Source organism: Mastigoproctus giganteus, chromosome 1, assembly GCF_048544385.1.
Source record: "Mastigoproctus giganteus isolate SK-2022 chromosome 1, ASM4854438v1, whole genome shotgun sequence".
Taxonomy (NCBI): Eukaryota; Metazoa; Arthropoda; class Arachnida; order Uropygi; family Thelyphonidae; genus Mastigoproctus; species Mastigoproctus giganteus.
Genome location: NC_143575.1, coordinates 155,899,265 through 155,919,051, shown reverse-complemented (window position 1 = coordinate 155,919,051; position 19,787 = coordinate 155,899,265). Strand labels below are relative to the sequence as shown.

Below are 19,787 nucleotides of genomic sequence, written 5' to 3'. Positions count from 1 at the left end.
CCTCTCTTTGATCTTCTCTGGCTTAAAATCTCTCTACCTCATTGTGTAAAATTCATCTGTTGTCTCTACCGTTCTCCCAACTCCACTAATCACTTGAAGCTCTTTGACTTCCTCTCTTTGCAACTTGACTTTCTCCAGTCCAACTTTCCTAACAGTGAGGTAATTTTCCTTGGTGATTTTAACGTTCACAACTCCAGCTGGTTTCCGTTTTCTAGTCACACCGACCCAGCAGGTCGAGATGCTGAGGCTTTTGCAATTACTAATGACCTAGCACAGATTGTTCATTTACCTACAAGAATACCGGACAATCCTAATCATACAGCCAATACGCTTGATCTTTTTCTCACAAACAACCCTTCTAAGTACAAGGTTGAAGTGAGAGGTTCTTTAGGCACTTCAGATCACAACTTGGTGATTGCTTCTTCTCCAATGGAACCTTTATCTCATGGCTATTCCCAACCTCGTATTGTTTGGCATTACAAGAATGCAAAATGGGATGACCTGCGAGACTTCTTTTCTTCTTTTCCTTGGTCTGATTACTGTTTCAAAACTTCTGATGTCAACGTTTGCTCAGATCGTGTCAGTGAAATTATTCTTGCAGGAATGGAATCCTTTATCCCACACTCCACTTTAAAATCTCGTCCTTTATCTAAACCTTGGTTTTCCAATAAATGTGCTAAGGCTGTCCAAGAGAAGAACGTTGCATATCGTAGTTGGCTTGTTTCTAATTCTTCAGTTTCATTTTCTGCGTACACCAAAGCTCGCAACAATTGTAAAGCAGTTATTAATCAGTCCAAACTAGAGTTTGAACAGGCTAAGAGTAGAAAACTTGCTTCTTGCCCTAATGGTAGCCGAGCATTCTGGTCTCTTGCCAAAGCTATTGGCCGCAACTTTTGCCCATCTCTGCTCCCACCTCTGTCCAAACCAGATGGTTCTGTTGTCACTTCAGCCAAGGATAAAGCTGACCTGCTAGCATCCCATTTTTCTTTGAGCTCATGTATTAATGATCTTGGTAAAACACCTCCCACCATTCCTAACACGCTCCATTCAATGCTTCCTGTGGTCTTCCGTCAAAAGGATATCAGAAGGATTTTGATGAATCTTGATGCTAAGAAAGCTCCAGGTCCTGATGGTATTTCTCCACTTGTTCTCAAAACCTGTGCTCCTGAACGTACTCCTATTTCTTATTTCTTATTCCAAAGGTGTTTTTCCTTCTGCTTGGAAATTTGCTCATATCCAGCCAGTTCCTAAAAAGGGTGACAAATCCCTCCCATCCAATTATCGTCCCATTGCAATTACTTCTACTCTTTCTAAAGTAATGGAGAAATCAATTAACCGCCAACTCTTAAACTACCTAGAAACCTTCCGTCTGATCAACGATCGCCAGTATGGATTCCGTCAGTGTCGATCCACTGGTGATATTCTGGCTTATGTTACCCATTTATGGACTAATTCAATGGAAAGGTTCGGTGAAACACAAGTAGTTTCTCTTGACATCTCAAAGGCTTTTGATCGTGTTTGGCATAAAGGTCTTCTAAACAAGCTTCCATCTTATGGTTTGCCAACTGTTTTTAGTAATTGGTTATCCAGTTTTCTCTCTGATCGCTCACTGAGGGTGATGGTAGATGGCTCTCTGTCTTCTAACTTCTCCACTAATGCCGGTGTCCCCCAAGGTTCAGTTCTTTCCCCCACTCTTTTCCTCTTGTATATCAATGACCTTCTTCCATTGACTGGAAATCCTATCCATAGTTTTGCCGATGATAGCACATTGCATTCAACTTTCCATTTTGAGAAACCTTGTCCAGCTCAATCAGCTTCAAGTTCTCGAAAATCTGCTGCCAATTCCTTAAATGCTGATCTTCAGGTAATTCTCCAGTGGGGCAAAGACAACTTAGTTGATTTCAACCCTTCTAAAACTCAATCTTGTCTTATATCTCGCAAAAAGGATTCTTCTGCTCCTATGCTTATCTTTAGTGACACTCCGATTTCTAGGCAAAATGATATATCTCTTTTGGGGATTACCCTGACTTCTAATCTCTCTTGGCACAAGCACATTACAAATATTGCTTCCTCTACATCTAAAAAACTTGGTTTTCTCTTTCGCTCTCGGCATTACTTTTCTCCCAAACAGCTGCTCACTCTGTATAAATCGCAAATCCGCCCTGCCATGGAATATTGTTCCCACATCTGGGGTGGTGCCCCCAAAACCTCTCTCAGGCTTCTTGATTCCATTCAGAAGAGGGCAGTTAGGTTAATTAATGATTCATCTCTAACAGAGTCTCTCCACTCGCTGTCTCATAGACGCACTGTTTCTGCTGTATGCCTCTTCTACAGATACTTCCATGGGCACTGTTCTTCTGAATTGGCCTCTATAATTCCCGCTCTCTCTTTCAAAACAGTCCGAACACGTGCCGCCACCAGCCAACATCCATTTACTGTCCAACTTCAAACCCACAGAACCAACTTTTCATCTTCCTCATTTATTCATTCAACTGCCGTTTTCTGGAACAACCTTCCTTCATACGTATTTCCTGAAAATTACAATCTACAGAAGTTCAAGTCCAATATCAACAAATATCTTCTTTCGTCTTCTCAACCTCCAACCCAAGCACGGTACTAAGTACTATAGGTTATAATACCTCTCGTGTTTGGGGTTCTCATAAAAAAAAAAAAAAAAGACAAATATCAATCCAGATATTGATTCACTGATAAAAATAAACAGTATCGAATCTCTCATTAACTATTATAAAAATAAAATAAAAATATTGCCATTTTTGTTGCTGGAATTGTATTTGTATTTTTTTACTATAATTGTATTTTTGTAATTTTATCTTTAATTTGTATTTTGTTTTTCTTATTAATAAAATTAATTATGTACATGTATGTATAAATATTATAGTAAATAACATAAAGCTGTTTATGACAATTTTTTCATTATACACCATTTTAATAATCCTAAAAATCGTGGAAGGCTAAAAAAAATTTGGATTGAATTGTATCTGACATTTTATTTGGCCCACCATTTATAAAGGTTGCTCATCCTGGCCGCAGTATAACCTTAGTTGTTTTTGCGCCAATAAACCCGAAATCAAATCAAATCAAGTTGCCCATCCTGGCATATCATATTATCATTGAAAGGTAATGAATTAATTTTTTTGTTGCTTGAATGTAACAGAAAAACATTAGTTTTTCTTTGAGTTTAAGTGAAGATCTGGAAGCAGATCTGAGAAAAACTATACAGTATATAATATGTATTCAGAAAATTAGAAAAAAGGCCTTGAGCTTTTGGCTGTATATCACTATATACTTTCTAGTAATGACCGGCAAACTGGTTTAAGTTAAACTTTATTAAAATAAATAAAAGATATGGCTGAGATTTAGTTTATAGTGCACCCTCTCTAGATTCTTCGACACGGCAGCGATTGACAGATGGAGACTCTGCCCAGCGTCACCTGATCACCTGAACATACAGAAGCATATGGCATGAGTGCCACGCGATGCGTGTCACCTATGTCATGTTTCCGTATGTTCAGGTTATGAACTGTGCTGTTAGAAATGTCACGTGGCATTAATATTTGATTAGCTGATTATTTAATTTTATGGATGCGTAATTAAAAACAAAAAAAATAAAAGTTGTTTAGTTTTGGAAAAGGCTGAATAATACTTATATCGGGGGTGTGGGGGAAGGAGCCCCCACAGAAACAGGGGTCTGGGGCCCCCAGAAAAAAATCCCCCTATTTGTATATTCGATTGCTAGTGACTTACTTTTTGGTTTCCTTGGTTGAGACGGGTGTCTGTTGTATTGGGTGTTTTTTCCCTGTGAAATATTAGTTCAAAAATGTTGGGTTGTTTAGAAAATATAATTTGATTGATGAGGTGAATAGTCTTCTGTCTTTTTAGCATTTCTGTTGACGGGCATCAGCAATTTTCAGCTGGAAATCGTGGTTATCAGTGATTATTCGATTGCTTGTGATTTACTTTTTGCTTTGCCTTGGTTAAGTGCAGGTGTCTCTTCAACTGGGTGATTTATTCCTGCAAAATATTAGTGCAAAAATGTTGGATCGTTTAGAAAACATAATTCCATTGAGATAAATAGATTTCTGTCCTTTTAGCATTTCTGTTGATGGGCATTAGCAGTTTTCAGTGTTAGTGCTTGTGAAATCGTCCAGTCATCAGGCATTGCACATGGTGTTAATTTTTGTTACAAATAATATGGTAATTACATTGTTTTTTAATGTTCGGGTAGAAAAGCAGGGGATTGGAATCCCCTATCCCCCGTCTAGTAATATACGGGTGAGAAGAATCAGTGGTTGCACGTTGTGTGCAATTTTTTTTGAAAAAAATTGCTGTATTGCCTTTTCTTTTTCTTCATTTCAGCTCCGATTTTGTGGGGGGGAAGTGGGGGTTAGGGGGCGGCAACCCCCACCAAAAATTTAAAAAAAAACAGCATTTGTGTTCGCTCGCATCAGCAATTCTCGTTGTTAATGCTTGCAAAACAGTCTAGTAATGTACGGGCAAGAAGAATCAGTTGTTCCATGTAGTATCAGTTTTTGTTACTTGTTTTTTAAAAAATTGCAGTGTTTCCTTTTCTTTTTCTTCATTTCAGCTCCGCTTTTGTGATGTCTCGTGACATATTGCAATCCCCGAATAACATACATTTTTGTTACTTTCTTTTTAAAAAATTGCCACATCGTTGTTGATCTACAATAAAAATTGTTGATTTGCCGTTCCATTTCTATCGTGAAATTTCCTTAAAAATTACCGTTTTGCCTTTTATTTTTATTCTTTTCAGCCAATCTCATTGTTAATACTTTTTAGCCACCATATTTGTTGCTGTGCCACGTGCCATCGGCGTGTCACTTGACATCCACTGGGCGAGGAGAGGAGGGGGAACGCAGTGAGTGGGCAGAGTCAAACCCGTCAATCACTGTTTTTCCCCTCTTCTCCTCGCCGCCATTTTGAAGGGTGCACCATAAACTAAATCTTTACCAAAAAGCAATAAAACAGAGTAGCTTTCAGGGTGAGGTGTCCCTCCATCAGTAGTCAGTGAATGGTGTACTGAGTTTATATACATTGAGTAAAATAACAGAAGCAGACTGGGCATGATCATGAATCAACTCCTCTGCTGGTAATGCAGTATTACAAATGTACAAGGATGGTGAATGGTGTATTCAGTATGCCATTCACCAACTACTGATGAAGGGACATGGACCGACCGGGCTAGCCGAGTGGGTAAAGTACCTGCCCGGCAACCCAAAGGTCGCGGGTTCGATTCCCGCCTCGGGCTTGGATCAAAGTACTGCAAAAACCTTGGGAGGTGCAATATGGCCACAGAAGCCGATGCGCCAACAACTACCAAATCAAAAAAAAAAAAAAAAAAAAAGAAGGGACATGTCACCTCGAAAGCTACTCTATTTTCTTGCTTTTTACTTATATTTTATGCTTTTATGTATTTTATTGCTTTTAATGCTTTTATGTATTTTATTGCTTTTAATGCTTTTTTGTATTTTATTGCTTTTAATGGTATTACTTTATATCTGTTTTAGCATTTTATTTATGTATACATCTTTTATTTATTTTAATGAAATTTAAGTTAAACCAGTTTGTCAGTTGTTACTAAAAAGTATATAGTGATATCCAGAAAATTGTATCCAGATTACACTCTTAAGCAAACATGACTAACAGATTTAAAAAAAAAACCACAACTAAGAAAAACAACCAGAGTACTGATCTCGCCTGAATTTGATAGCAGTCCCACTCTGTTCATTTTCTTTGTGTGAATGTGATGGCAGATGATCTTCAGTACATCTTTTACTCAGACAGTTATCATTACCTTTTGTCTTCTGGTGGCAAGCAACCTTTCAGCATCCAAATTTTTTTCCTTTAATTATAAGAAATTTTTAAAATTAATTAATATAAAAATTTTAATCGGCACAGGAACAAATAACAAAGTAATAAAGTTAAAGTAGCACAGACAAACAGGGACAAATATCAAAACAAGTCAATAAAATAATAAAAGACAGGTGATGTTTTGCTAATCCTTATACTTTTAAGGAACAGCACACACCTATCTAACTTTAACAAGCAGCATCTTATTTCAGTCAGTGCAGTGACAAAATGAGAAATATTGGAAGGGCAAACACACAAATAACTTTAGAAAGCAAGTATTGGATACTTGCACGAAAAATAATTTACTCTCCCACGTGTACAACATTGTGTTTCAACTAACATAAACTACCTACGTTAGTTTATTTAGGTTTCTACTTGCCAACCGACTTTTGAATTTTCCCATGCCTCAACCACTTGTGGAGGCAACTTTTCCAGTAATTAACAACTTTTTGGCTAAAAGAAAAACTTTCTGCATTCCAGTCTAAACATCTTCCTTCATTTTATGCTCCCTAGTTCTGGAATCATTTATAACAGTGAAAATTTTACCCCCATTCATTTTATTTTCTCATTTCAGAGCTTTATAGACCTCACTGAGGTCGTCCTCTAAGGTGCCTAGCTATCAAGCTATAGTTCACATTTGAAGTCTTTCCTTATGGACTCCCTTTTGCTGAGTGTGCCAGGCATGCCATCCATCTTTGAACTCTTTCAAGAAGCTCAATGTGTTTAGGTGTCATTCTCTTACTTGTGCATAATATTTCAACTGCAGTCTTACAATCACTTTATATAGTGAGATTATGATCTCCGTCTACAAGCAAGGTTCAATAAATCAATCGATGTAATCTCTGGGACCTGCTTACCACTTGTCTGCACTGCATGGAGAACCTTGTGTCTGTCTGTATTTTAACCCCCAAATCCCTTTCTTCATCTACTTTTCTTAATTCAACCCCAAGTGTATAAGTTATTTTATGGTTACCATTCCCCAAGTGTATGACCTTGTATTTTGCTGCTTTAAAACATAGCTGCTATTTCCTTGACTGTCCTTGAAGCTTAAGTTGTCCCAAAGAAGTGCTGCTTGACACTGGTTATAACTATTTTTGCACTCTTAACATCACATCCCATATCTCTTCGACAGTGTCATTTAAGAAAAACAGAAACAACATTGGTCTCATTATCAATCCTTCAGGTATCCCACATATTACATTATCCCAATCTGAAGGGGGAAACGATTAATCACAGTCCTCGTACCTTCTGCTCCGCTTCTGTCCTGTGTTCCACCTAAAGATCTTCGTGATACCAACATTTTCAACTTATGCATTAAGCTCTTGTGTGGGACTGAGTTATGTGCTTTCTAAAATCCAAATAAACAATGTTGAAATTATTTCCTACATCCAATTGGAATGACTGTCAAAGCAACTAACCAGTGAGCTACATCCAGCGAAAGTGACTATCAAAATGGCCCTGTAAAGGCAAAATCATGTTTAACTGGTTGGTTAAACATGACTTTCCCTTTACAGAGTTCTTGATTACTGCCTCTGTGATTTTGCGTACCACTGAAGCCAGACTGGCTAGTTGGTAGTTACCATTTTGTTCTTGCAACTGCCTTTATGTATTGGTTATATATTGGCACCTTTCCAGATCCAAAGGAATCTCTTGAGTTGAGTGATACTCTCATGATTAACCTTATTGGTTCAATTCACTCTCTTTCTGCCTCCCTCAGAATTGCTGGGTGTAAGTTTTCAGCACCGGGATCCTTGCTTGCCTTTAATGTTGAAAGATTTTCTAATAAGTAGTCTTCTGTGATTTCAGTATCACTAATTTCTTGCTTCCCTGGTTTTGTTTCACTTCATCATGAAGCGTCTTTATCTGTAAATATCTGTGCAGAATACCAGTTCAAATCATCTGCAGCATCAGCTGGGTTATCAAAGCTTTCCCACATCTATTACACAAGGGTCTGCTCTGATCTTTACTCTGGATTCTTGTATATGAAAAACTCCTAGTCCCTACTCTTTACTCTCTTAACCAGAAATTTCTCGTAATTAGCCTTTGCAAGCTAACCCTTTCTGTGGTACTGTTATAAGTCAGCTTGTAGCTGTTATAGGTTTCACTACTTTTCATTGCTCTGTAGCTTTCTCGTGCCATCTTTTTCTGCTCCAATTAACTGGTTAGCTCATTATTCATCCATATTAGCATCCTCCTTGTGCTATATTTTCTTAATTGTATTTATATGTATTCATGGTTTCTGGGACCATTGCTTTAAAGGTATTTCATAATTTTAATGCATAATTCTAATTCTTATGCTCTTAACCATTTCCCCAGCTGATAGAGACAATGTAGTATCTTAAGCTATTTTTTTTTTCTAAAATTAAAACCCATTTCTCTACCTATAACAACTACTACTTGTGTTCTCGTACCAACTTAGAACTCTGTGATTACTCCCAGCTAATGGTTCCTGTACTCTCAGTTCTATGATTTCATTGGTGGACATGTCTGAAATATTATTTTCCTACTATTTTCCATAACATGCTTATTAAAAATAATAACCAACTAGTTGATTTAAAAATCATGCACTCCATGGTGAGTCCTCCTCTTGCTGGCTCTACTCAATTAAAATCACCCATAATAAGACATTTACCCTTTCTCATCCATTCCATCTGCATGTAGAGAGAGACTTTTCATAATCTTTATAATCTTTCAGTCTGTCCATTACTCTCACTCTCATTATACCTTTTCTTCCAACTAACTCACACAACACAGATTCTATACTAGTATGCATAACTTCTGAATCTGCAAAAGCTTTTGTTACTCAGGGTCTCAGGCTTTTAACAATTAGTAGAATGTAATCTAGCAGCTTTGAACATAGCCCCTGCTGCTCATTGTATCTTCCTAAATACATTGTACATACCATAGTGTAACTCATCCCCTATTTGTGTGTGAAATCACATCTCCATTAGCTAAATTATGTCAGCATTAGCTGTCCTTAGCATGAGAAATTATTCATTTTGACAGTACCTCTGATTTTACTATAGACACTGTATAGATACAGTTAAGACTTGTGTTTTTTGTAGTAAATTACACAAGCATCCTTGTATAGTTTACTATTCTGACACATCCTTGAAGTTATTAAAACTTGTTTCTCTTGCATTAGCTTCTCTGAATTGAGTATTCAAATTCTCACAAAAAGAAAACATCTTTCCATCCATTGTTCAGGAAATATAGATTATAGAGAGAATGAATGTTTTTTTTTTTTTTTTTTTTTTTTTTAACGAAGCTGATATATATGTATTAGGTCAGTATTTTAATTTTGATAATTAAGTGGCCTGCAGATACTATAACATGCAAAGAATGACAGAAAATTTTTTAATTAATTATTTTTTTATTCTTTGTGTGCTATAGCATCTGCTTTTTTGTATTTAAGTTACTCTGAATAGTATCATTCAGAGTGACTAAAATCTAAAATATGAAGTTTTTTATTTCTTCAATATGGTTTTGATCTTTTGCTCTGCATTATTGATTGTGTTGAAACGGGAAGTATGGGCATAAAAAAAAAAGTTACTTGTACTGTTGATTGGACAAATTATAAAATAAGTTTCCAATTAAAAATGTAAAAATTTACCTATAAAAATTCAAATTATTAATTTCTATCCCTTTATTAATATTATTGATAAATCATAATGTTAAATTAAAGAACAACATTACAAACTGCAACAGTGATTATTCTTTCCTTTAGTTCAAAAATACAAGCCTTTGCAAAAAGATGCCATAGTTATGATGAGATATATTTTTTGAAATACATGACATATTAGGTGTGATTAAAAAAAAAAAAAAAAAAAGTTCAGGGACTTTACTTATATCTGGGAATTCATGAAGCTTATTGGCTATTTGGATAGGTGTGCTTATACTCTCCTTTAGTTCAAAAATACAGGCCTATGCAAAAATATGCCACAGTTATAATGGTATATTTTTTCTGAAATACATGACATATGAGGTGTAATCAAAAAAAGTTCAGGGACTACACTAATATTTGGGAATGAAGTAGTCTCCTTGATACTGTCTATTCCAATTACAAAGGGTACTAGGAAAGTTTTGCAATATGACGCAACAATGAATCACAGGAAGCTGCTTGTTGCTGCATGTTGAGACATGTTCATACGTGCATAGTAGCCGCCGCGCCAAGTCGATGGGCTCAGTTATTCATTAGTAGTGAGAGTGTAAAGTGCTTGGGATGGCATCGTGGTCACGAAATGAGATAAGGACAGTTTTGCGGTATAATTTCGTGCGTGGTTTAACCATAGACCAGTGCTTAGAAGAAATGACTCTTGCACTAGATGATGATTGTCCACATCGTACAACGATATTCAGGTGGTATAGAGAATTCCAAAGGGGAAATTTCACTCTGGAGGATTCTGAGAGGCCGGGATGGCCACGAACATCAGTTACGGAGGAAAACGTTACTGCTGTGAGGAAAATGCTTGACGAAAACAGGCGAGTGACCTACCAACAGATAGAGGATACTTTGGGCCTAAATGCACCAGCAATTCGTTCGATTCTGCAAGATCATTTGCACGTGAAGAAACTTTGTTCTCTCTGGGTGCCGCATCAACTGACTGAAGAGCAGATGACACGACGTGTGACTTGGTGCCGGGAGATGTTAAAAAAGTTTGATAAGGGACAATCTCGGTATGTGAACAACATCGTGACAGGTGACGAGACTTGGCTGTACTATTACGATCTGCCGACCAAGGCTCAAAACAAAATTTGGGTCTTTGATGATGACGACACACCCGTAATTGTCAGAAAATCCCGATCTGTAAAGAAGAAAATGATAGCTGTATTTTTCAAATCGAGTGGAATTGTGGAACGTGTCGTTTTGGACACGCAGAAGACAATCACAACTAAGTGGTATACTGAACAATGCCTGCCTAAAGTCATTGGATCTATGAAGAACCTGCGGCCAAAGTCAAGAATGGACACCTGGTACCTCCATCACGATAATGCTCAGGTCACCGCGCCAAAGCCTGCACCGAATATTTGACCACGACAGGACTGAAACTTCTCGAGCACCCTCCCTACAGTCCAGACCTTGCTCCCTGCGACTTTGCACTGTTCCCGCATGTGAAAATGAAGCTAAAAGGGAGGCGGTTTTCCAGTGATGAGGACCTTCTATGGGCTTGGGACAACGAGTGTGCTTTACTCCCTAGTGAAACTTGGCAGAACTGGTTTAAAGATTGGTTTCGGAGGATGGAGAGGTGTATTGCCTGTAGAGGAAATTACTTTGAAAAAATTAAATAAACAAAGCTGTATTGCAAAACTTTCCTAGTACCCTTTGTATTTTGCAACTTTTAAAAATATTTCAGAAAGGATTTGTTAAAAATTACTAATAATTCCTGCATTTGAATAGTTTCCTCAAACCCATGACATTTCAAGGGGATTTCAAGCTTGGGAAACAAAAAAATATATATAATAAAAAATAAAATAAATAATCACAGGGAGTTAAATGCACTATGGCTAATGAGAGATTCCTTTTTCTCTTAACAGCATTTCATGTTTGCCATAGAATTGTTTTGTAGTACTCCTGGTTCATTGTTTTACCCTGCAGTAAAAATTTTGTAATGAATGATATGCTTTATGAGTCACAAAATAGAATAAGCAGGATCTTCACATTTCATTAAAATTATCTCGCTCTTTTGGACTTTGGAGAAGACAGCCTTCCATCGAGAGGAGTAGGCCTTTGTTTCTGGGTCATAGCCATACACCCATGATTTGTTGCAGTAATAATGGAAGAAACAAAATATGGGTCAGCAGTGATGAAGATCCTGATATGCAACAACTAGACTTTCCATTATTGTCAGTGAGGATGCGAATTGATTAAAGTGTTCCATTTGAGATACCAATTTAGCATTAGCAGTAGTTGAGGCATATGATGCAAGAAAGCAAGTTTATACAGCATCAGCCAAAAAAAAAAAAAAACTTTCTCATTTCACCCATCCAGTCACTCCAAATGTTTGTCTAGTTCAGCCTTAAATTTATTTAAGCTATCAACTTCCACGACAACAGATGTAGTAGTAGTGGCATGTGATGCAAGAAAGCAAATGTATGAGCTTATGCAGCATCAGCCAAAAAAAAAAAAAAAAAAAAATCACACCATTCCCTCCAAATGCCTGTCCAGTTCCTCCTTAAATTTATTCAACGTATCAACTTCCATAACGACAGATGGAAGTTTGTTCCAGCAATTAACCACCCGCTGGCTAAAGGCAAATTTCCGCACATCTACTCTACATCTGTCCTTTCGTAATTTGAATTTATGCCCCCTTAGGTTCGTAATCTGAACAAGTGGAAGGATCCCATCAGAATTCAGCGTGCTCAACCCATTCAAGGCCTTATACACCTCAATCAGATCATCGCGCAGGTGCCTAGTCTCCAGCCACTGCAATTTGCAGAACTTAAGCCTCTCTTGATAAGAGGATCCCTTCATTCCCCTCACCAATCTTGTTGCCCTTCTCTGTACACGCTCAAGTAAATCTACATCCTTCCTAAAATGAGGCCTCCAGACCTGTACGCAGTACTCAAGGCGTGGCCTGACCATTGCCTTATACAGAGGGATAATCACCTCCTTTTCCCTGCCAGCAAAATTCCTATATATCATTGACAAAACCCCATGACCTGCCCTGGCAGCCTGTCTGCATTGCTCAGAAAACTTCATATCTGACTGCACAATTACTCCCAGGTCTTTTTCATTTTCTACCACCTTAAGTGTAGTACCACACAGTTGGTACGTTTCTCTGGGGTTACTTCTACCCATATGCAGTACTTTGCATTTGTCAAGGTTAAACTTCAGTTGCCACTTCTTAGCCCATCTGCCCAAATTATGTACAGTAATACTGCCATTACTGTCATTAACAACCCTGCCAACCTTTGTATCATCTGCAGACTTCGACATTAAGCCTGATATACCTTCATCAATATCATTGATAAATATACAAAACAACAGTGGACCTAACACCGCACCCTGTGGAACTCCACTAATAACATTAGTCCAAGAAGAGCTGCACCCATTGATTACCACCCTCTGTCTTCTCCCACTTAGCCATCCTTTTATCCATTGTAGCAACTTACCCTTAATACCATTCTGCTCCAATTTGTACAATAGTCTTCCATGCGCAACAGTGTCAAAAGCTTTCCTGAAATCCAAATATATGATATCAAAATTATATTTTGCATCCAGTTAATTTGTAACCACATCATAATATCCTATCAAATTTGTCAGACAAGACTTTCCCTTAACATACCCATGCTGTGTCTGAATTATTGCTGCAGTCCTGTCTAGATGATCCTGCAATGCAAAGGAGGATACATTTGCACATCTCCAGTCCGTGGGAACCTCTCCTGAGTCCAAGGATGCTCTCATAATTATGGCTAAGGGTTTGCTTAGTTGCTTTGCCACCTCCTTTAATATAACTGGATAGATCCCATCCACCCCAGGTGCTTTTCTTACGTTTAACTTCAACAATTTCTCTTCCACTTTGCTCTCAGTTATTACAAAATCATTAAGTATCCTGCTACAATTTGATAGCCTTCTGCCATTTTCAAACCTTAATAATTCCTCATTTGTGAATGTAGATGCAAAATACTCATTCAGTTTGTTTGCTATCTGCGCAGGATCATCAACAGTCGAACCATCGATGTCAAGTGGACCAATCAGATTCATCCCCTTCCTTTTAGAGTTTATATAAGTAAAGAAATCCTTGCTGTTTTTCTTAGCATCTTTTGCCAAGGATTTCTCGTAATCTGCCTTCGCCTGCCCAACCTCCTTTGTGACCTGATTACAGATTAACTTATATCTGCCATAGGCTTCTGAGTCGCTTGATAATTTATATGCATTCTATGCATTTTTCTTCTCTGTTACGAGTCTCATTAGTTCATTTGACAACCATTTAGGCCTAAACCTTGAACAATATTTCTTAATAGGTAAGAAACTTTTAGTAGCTTCCATGATTAATTCCTTGAATGCTTCCCACTTAGAATTTACTGTTGGTAACATCGTCAGTTGATCCCACTGTACAGAATTTAAAAACTGTCGGAGACCACTGTACTCGCTTTATGGAAGCAAAAACCCTTTCCTTTACCCCTGATGGTAATTAAATCTTTAAGTAAATCCCACGTCAGTACACTGTGATCACTGCCACCTAGTGGTTCTTGTAAGTCTGTTCCAGCAATCAGCTGCCCGTTGGTTAAAGGAAAACTTCTGCACATCTATTCTACAACTGTTTTTCCTCAATTTGAATCTATGCCCCCTCAGGTTCTTAGTCTGAGCAAGCAGAACTATCCTGTCAGCATTGAGCCTGCTCAAACCATTCAAGACCTTATATACCTCAATCAGATCACCTCACAGGTGCCTAGTCTCCAGATGCTGCAACTTACAGAGCTTAAGGGTGCCTCCGTAGCCAGGTGGGCAGGAGCAGCAGTGCATAGCACACGCTTCTTGATTAGACCGGGGTTCGAGCCCGTGACCACCAAATACGGAGGATGTGGAAAGGTCAAGGAATGACCACTGCATGTACCGGAGCAATATGGCCTTAGTTGCTAATGCTCCTAAAACCAAATAACAAACAACAAACAGGGTTTAAGCCTTTCTTCATAAGCACACCCCTTTGTTCCTCTCACCAATCTTGTTGCTCTTTTCTGTACTTGTTCTAGAAACTCAACATCCTTCCTAAAATGAGGCCTCCAGACCTGTATACAGTACTCAAGGTGGGGCCTGACCATTGGCTTATACAAAGGGATAATCACCTCCTTGTCTCTGCTAGCAAAATTCCTATATGTCATTGACAAAACTTCATGACTTGTTCTGGTAGCCCATCTGCACTGCTCAGAGAACTTCATATCTGACTGCACAATTATCCCCAGGTCTTTTTCATTCTCCACCTCCCTGAGTGTAGTACTACAGAGTTGGTACATTTCTCTTGGGTTACTGCTACCCATATGCAGTACTTTGCCTTTGTCAATGTTAAACTTCAGTTGCCACTTCTCAGCCCATCTGCCTAACTTTTCTAGATCCTGTTGCAGTAGCATACTGCAACATTAACAACCCTGCCAACCTTTGAATCATCTGCAAACTTGGACATTAAGCCTGATTTATCTTCATCGATATCATTGATAAATACACAAAACACCAATGGGCCCAGCACCAAACCCTGGAAGACTTCGCTAATAACATTAGTCCACTTAGAGCAGTGGCCATTTATTACCATTACCTGCTGTCTCCCACTCAACCATCCCTTTATCCATTGCAGTAACTTGTCCTTAATGCCATACCGCTCCAATTTGTACAGCAGTCTTCCATGTGCAATAGTATTAAAAACTTTTCTGAAATCCAAATATATGATATCAAAATTATTTTTAGCATCCGGTTCCTTTGTGACCACATCATAGTATCCAATCAAATTTGTCAGACAAGACTTCCCTTTAACAAACCCATGCTGTGTCTGAATTATTGCTGCTGTCTTGTCTAGGTGATGCCATATAACCTCTTTAATCAGTGACTCCATTATTTTACCCAGAACAGAAGTTAAACTAACAGGTTTATAATTATTTGTGTCACCCTTTGTGAATTGGGGATACATTTGCACATCTCCAGTCCATGCGGACCTCCCTGACTGTAAGGATGCTGTCATCATTATGGCTAAGGGTTTGCTTACTTCCCTTGCTGCCTCCTTCATTATAACTGGATAGATTTCATCTGCCCGAGGGGTGTTTTTTATGTTCAACAATTTCTCCTTCACTTTGCTCTCAGTTATCACAAAATAACTTAGTTCCCTGTTAGTTTGATAAACTTCTGGCATTCCCTTTCTTGAATAACTGCTCATGTGTGAATGTAGATGCAGAATACTCATTCAGTTTATCAGCTACTTGAGCAGGATCATCAATAGTCGAACCATCTATGTTAAGTGAACAATCTGATTCATCCCCTTCCTTCTAGAGTTTACGTAAGTGAAAAACTCTGTTTTTCTTTGCGTCATTTGCCAAAGATTTCTCATAATCTGCCTTTGCCTGCCTAACTTCCTTTGTGACTTGCGTACAGACCATCTTATAGCTGTCATAGTCTTCTGTGTTGCCTGACAATTTATATGCCTTCCATGCATTTTTCATCTCTGCCACAAGCCTCATTAATCATCCGACATCCATTTAGGCCTGGACCTTGAACAGTATTTCTTAGTTGATATAAAAAGCCTAGTAGCCTCCAAGATTAAATCCCTGAAGGCTTCCCATTTAGAATTAAGTTGGTAACATCATCAGTTGATCCCACTCCATAGAATTTAAAAACTGTCTGAGACCTCTGTAGTCACCTTTACAAAAACCCTTCCCTTTACCCTTGATCTTAGTTACATCTTTAAGTAAATCCAACATCAGTACACTGTGATCACCGTCACCTAGTAGTTCCTTTATCTGCAAATTCCTAATGCATGCATCATCACTGCTGATAATCAGATTAATAGTATTACTCAGTCTGGTTGCCCCTTGAACATGTTGCTGTAGAAAACAGTCATCCAATAAATTCGCAAAAGTCGTGCTAGTGTGCGAGTGACCAACACACAAGTTCCAGTCAATATCTTGAAATTTAAAATCTCCCATTACAAGACATTCTATTTTACTTGCTCATTCTATTTCTCTGCACAACTGTTCATTGTACTCATGAGCATCATTAGGCCTATGACATACCCCTACTCTCATTTTCCCTTTCCCAGTGTTTGGCTCATCGAACAGACTGCATTGCACTTGTCCACCCATGTCAATTAGATGCACTTTCTTAGATTTTGTGTGTTTCTTAACTAACAGCATAATTCCTCCTCCCTTCCTACCCTTTCTGTACACATTGTACTTCCAAATTCCAATTCTGCACTGCTTGTATCTTTCTGACACCATGTCTCCAATATCAAAACAGTATCTGCCTTTGATGTCTTAATCAGCATTTCAAATTCATCAATTTTATTTACTATACTTCTAGCATTAGTGTACATGCAAGTATACATGCACTTGTTCTTACTCTTAGTTACCCTAACACAGCCCATGTATTTACTTGTTCCGTGATGACTCCCAGCAGCTCTTGAAATCCCCAGTACCTTGCTTTCCAGGCTGCTGCTCATTACAATAAAAGCAGTCCAAGAATCACTTTCACTTCTGCCTGCAGCTACCATTAATCTTTTAGTCTGTGAATCCCCCGAAACTAGCAGTTTCCGATCTACCTAACACTGCCTTGATAGCATCAGTAAATATTCTTGCACCATTTCTATTTAAATGTATCCCCTCCCTGTATAAGCAGTCTCTCCTGTTAGCAAGCACAGACCATGCTGAAAAAAATTCTACCCCGTGAGCCTTGCACAATGTCTCCAAGGCCGAATTGATTGGCAAGGTTGTCCTCATATACTTCCTCCTATCGTGTCTGGGCAGAATTGCAGACACTTTCAAATTTAACCCTAACTCACGACTTTTTTTTTTCAGCATTGACCTGTACTTGTTAAGTCGGCTCCTCCATAGCCAGGTGGGCAGGAGCAGCAGTGCATAGCACACACTTCTTGATTAGACGGCACCTCCGTAGCCAGGTGGGAAGGAGCAGCAGTGCGTAGCACACACTTCTTGATTAGACCGGGGTTTGAGCCCGTCACCACCAAATACGGAAGATGCAGAAAGGTCAGGGAATGACCACCACATATCCTGGAACAATATGGCCTTAGTTTCTAATGCTCCTAAATAACAAACAAACTAACTTGATTAGACCGAGGTTCGAGCCTGTGACCTCCAAATACGAAGGATGCAGAAAGGTCAGGGAATGACCACCGCATATCTCCGGAGCAATATGGCCTTAGTTGCTAATGCTCCTAAAAACCAAATAACAACAGCATAACATAACTTGTTAAGTAAATCTGCAGATCTCTTACGCTTAAGGTCATTATTGCCAACGTGTACAACAATATCACCTTTTGTGCCCTTAAAAGTTAATATCTGCTCTATAACGTTATCACCTTTTGCCCCTGGGAGACATACACTGGTCCTGTTCCACCTACCCTTTTTGCATTCTATATTCCCAGTCTCCCTGACAATAGAGTCACTAACAATAACTGGTTCCTGTGGAACCAGCGCATTCTGCCTTGGAGATTGCTGCTGCTGTGTTGCCTGATGCACAGGAGTGAGCTCTGGTGTTGAGTTGGGCAACTGAGAGCTTGATGGTCCCTTCATATTAATTTCTTAGAGGGAATTTACCCTACACCTCAATCTCTTATAGACACCCATCAGAATGCTCAATTGTCATCTAATTTCTTCAGTCTCTGCACCTAGCGCGCACACACACACACACACACACACACACACACAAAAACAAAAACATCCTCCTTGGCTAGAAAATGTCGTGTTCTAGACAGGTCTGCAAACATTTCACATTTCGTGCATTGTTTTAGACTGTGATGCATCGGAGAATCGCCCTCTTCTTTCTCCCGCCAGCCACAGCACTCTGGCTATTCTGTGACTGCTGCTTTGCTGCTCTAGACTGGGCCATGATTCTTTTTAAGTATAATTTAATTAACAATGAAATTTAATAAGATTAAGAAATTTTATTGATAATGCTATACTAATCGAGTAGATTTCTGCTACATATTTCTTTATCTGGTTTTACGTTAAACCTTACAGTATTCCGTATCGTATAACAATGATGGCAAGTTACGACGTAAAATCTATGGATACTAAGTATTAACTTTCAAAATTGCTATCTAAATTCAAAATAAACCACGGAGCTTGGCTAGAACTATAAAGCTACTTATAGAATATAATTTAGTGTAACAGTTAAGTCAATAAAACGGCTAAATATAAACGAAAACTTACATTCGCTGGAGCTGCAAAAATCTTGACCAACATTATAGTAACCTTGTACCAGAATTTTGCTAGCAACTTCATGGATAGTTAAGTCAATCATTCCTGACCAAGGTTATGAACATGAATAGTTAGTCATCGGTTTTTAAAGTTTATGGGTGGCCAAATCAAGGATCAAGCAGCCTCCTTAAAATTTGTAAGCCACTGAAAAGTTTTTGAATGACACATAACATCTTCTCTATTAGCTGTTTTTAACATTTTGTGGGGTTCTGTTGCACTTCTCTCTAATTTGGAACAAAATTTGTTACAGATTCACTGCTCAATAGAATAGCTTATTTAAAATATGATGAAACATGTAAACACCTCCTATTCAATGCATGCTAATTCAGATTGACTACAGATGAATGATTTGTATCAGAGTCACTAAGCATTTTGCAACAAGTCACAACTCACTATGATACTGCATACTCACAATGATATCTGCAAACATTTTGCGGATTAACGCTACATTAATGTCTATCCTGCATAAAATGCAAATTGATCCATGGAGCATACACTTGTATACACATAATACAGAAGTGCAGTATGGCCTAAGATACTGATGCTCTGTAAAAACAATAATGTCAATAATCTAATCAACTTTCATGAAGTTACTGTCCTAGGCAGCAATTTTCTGAAAGTTGTAAGTGGAGCAGTTAGACTGCTAGCATTATTCAGTTTCACTAATACCAGACTGCTAGTGTTCACTGAATTTTCTGTAAAATTCAGGTATGCTTCCAGGACCACGTAGTGGCTGGTTCTAGGGTATAGGAGGCCCAGGGTACAAAAATTGTTTTGGGCCCCTTACCATGAATTTTCAGAAATTATACATGATTATACCATGATTTTCCTGATGTTTTCCTGATGCATGGTTGATGTTACCTCCCCACTCCACCTTTTTTTTTCGCGCCTCCGTAGCCAGGTGGCAAGAGCAGCAGTGCATAGCACATGCTTCTTGATTAGACCGGAGTTCGAACACGTGAGCTACCAAATACGGAGGA

At 38.4% G+C, this 19,787-nt stretch overlaps 1 protein-coding gene across 1 annotated transcript in view; it reads left to right on the top strand.

Annotated features, from left to right (window-relative positions):
• The window catches only part of LOC150091207 (programmed cell death protein 6-like), a 65,653-nt gene that overhangs the window by 28,851 nt on the left and 17,015 nt on the right, over nt 1–19,787 (top strand). The gene's annotated exons all lie outside the window — the stretch shown is intronic.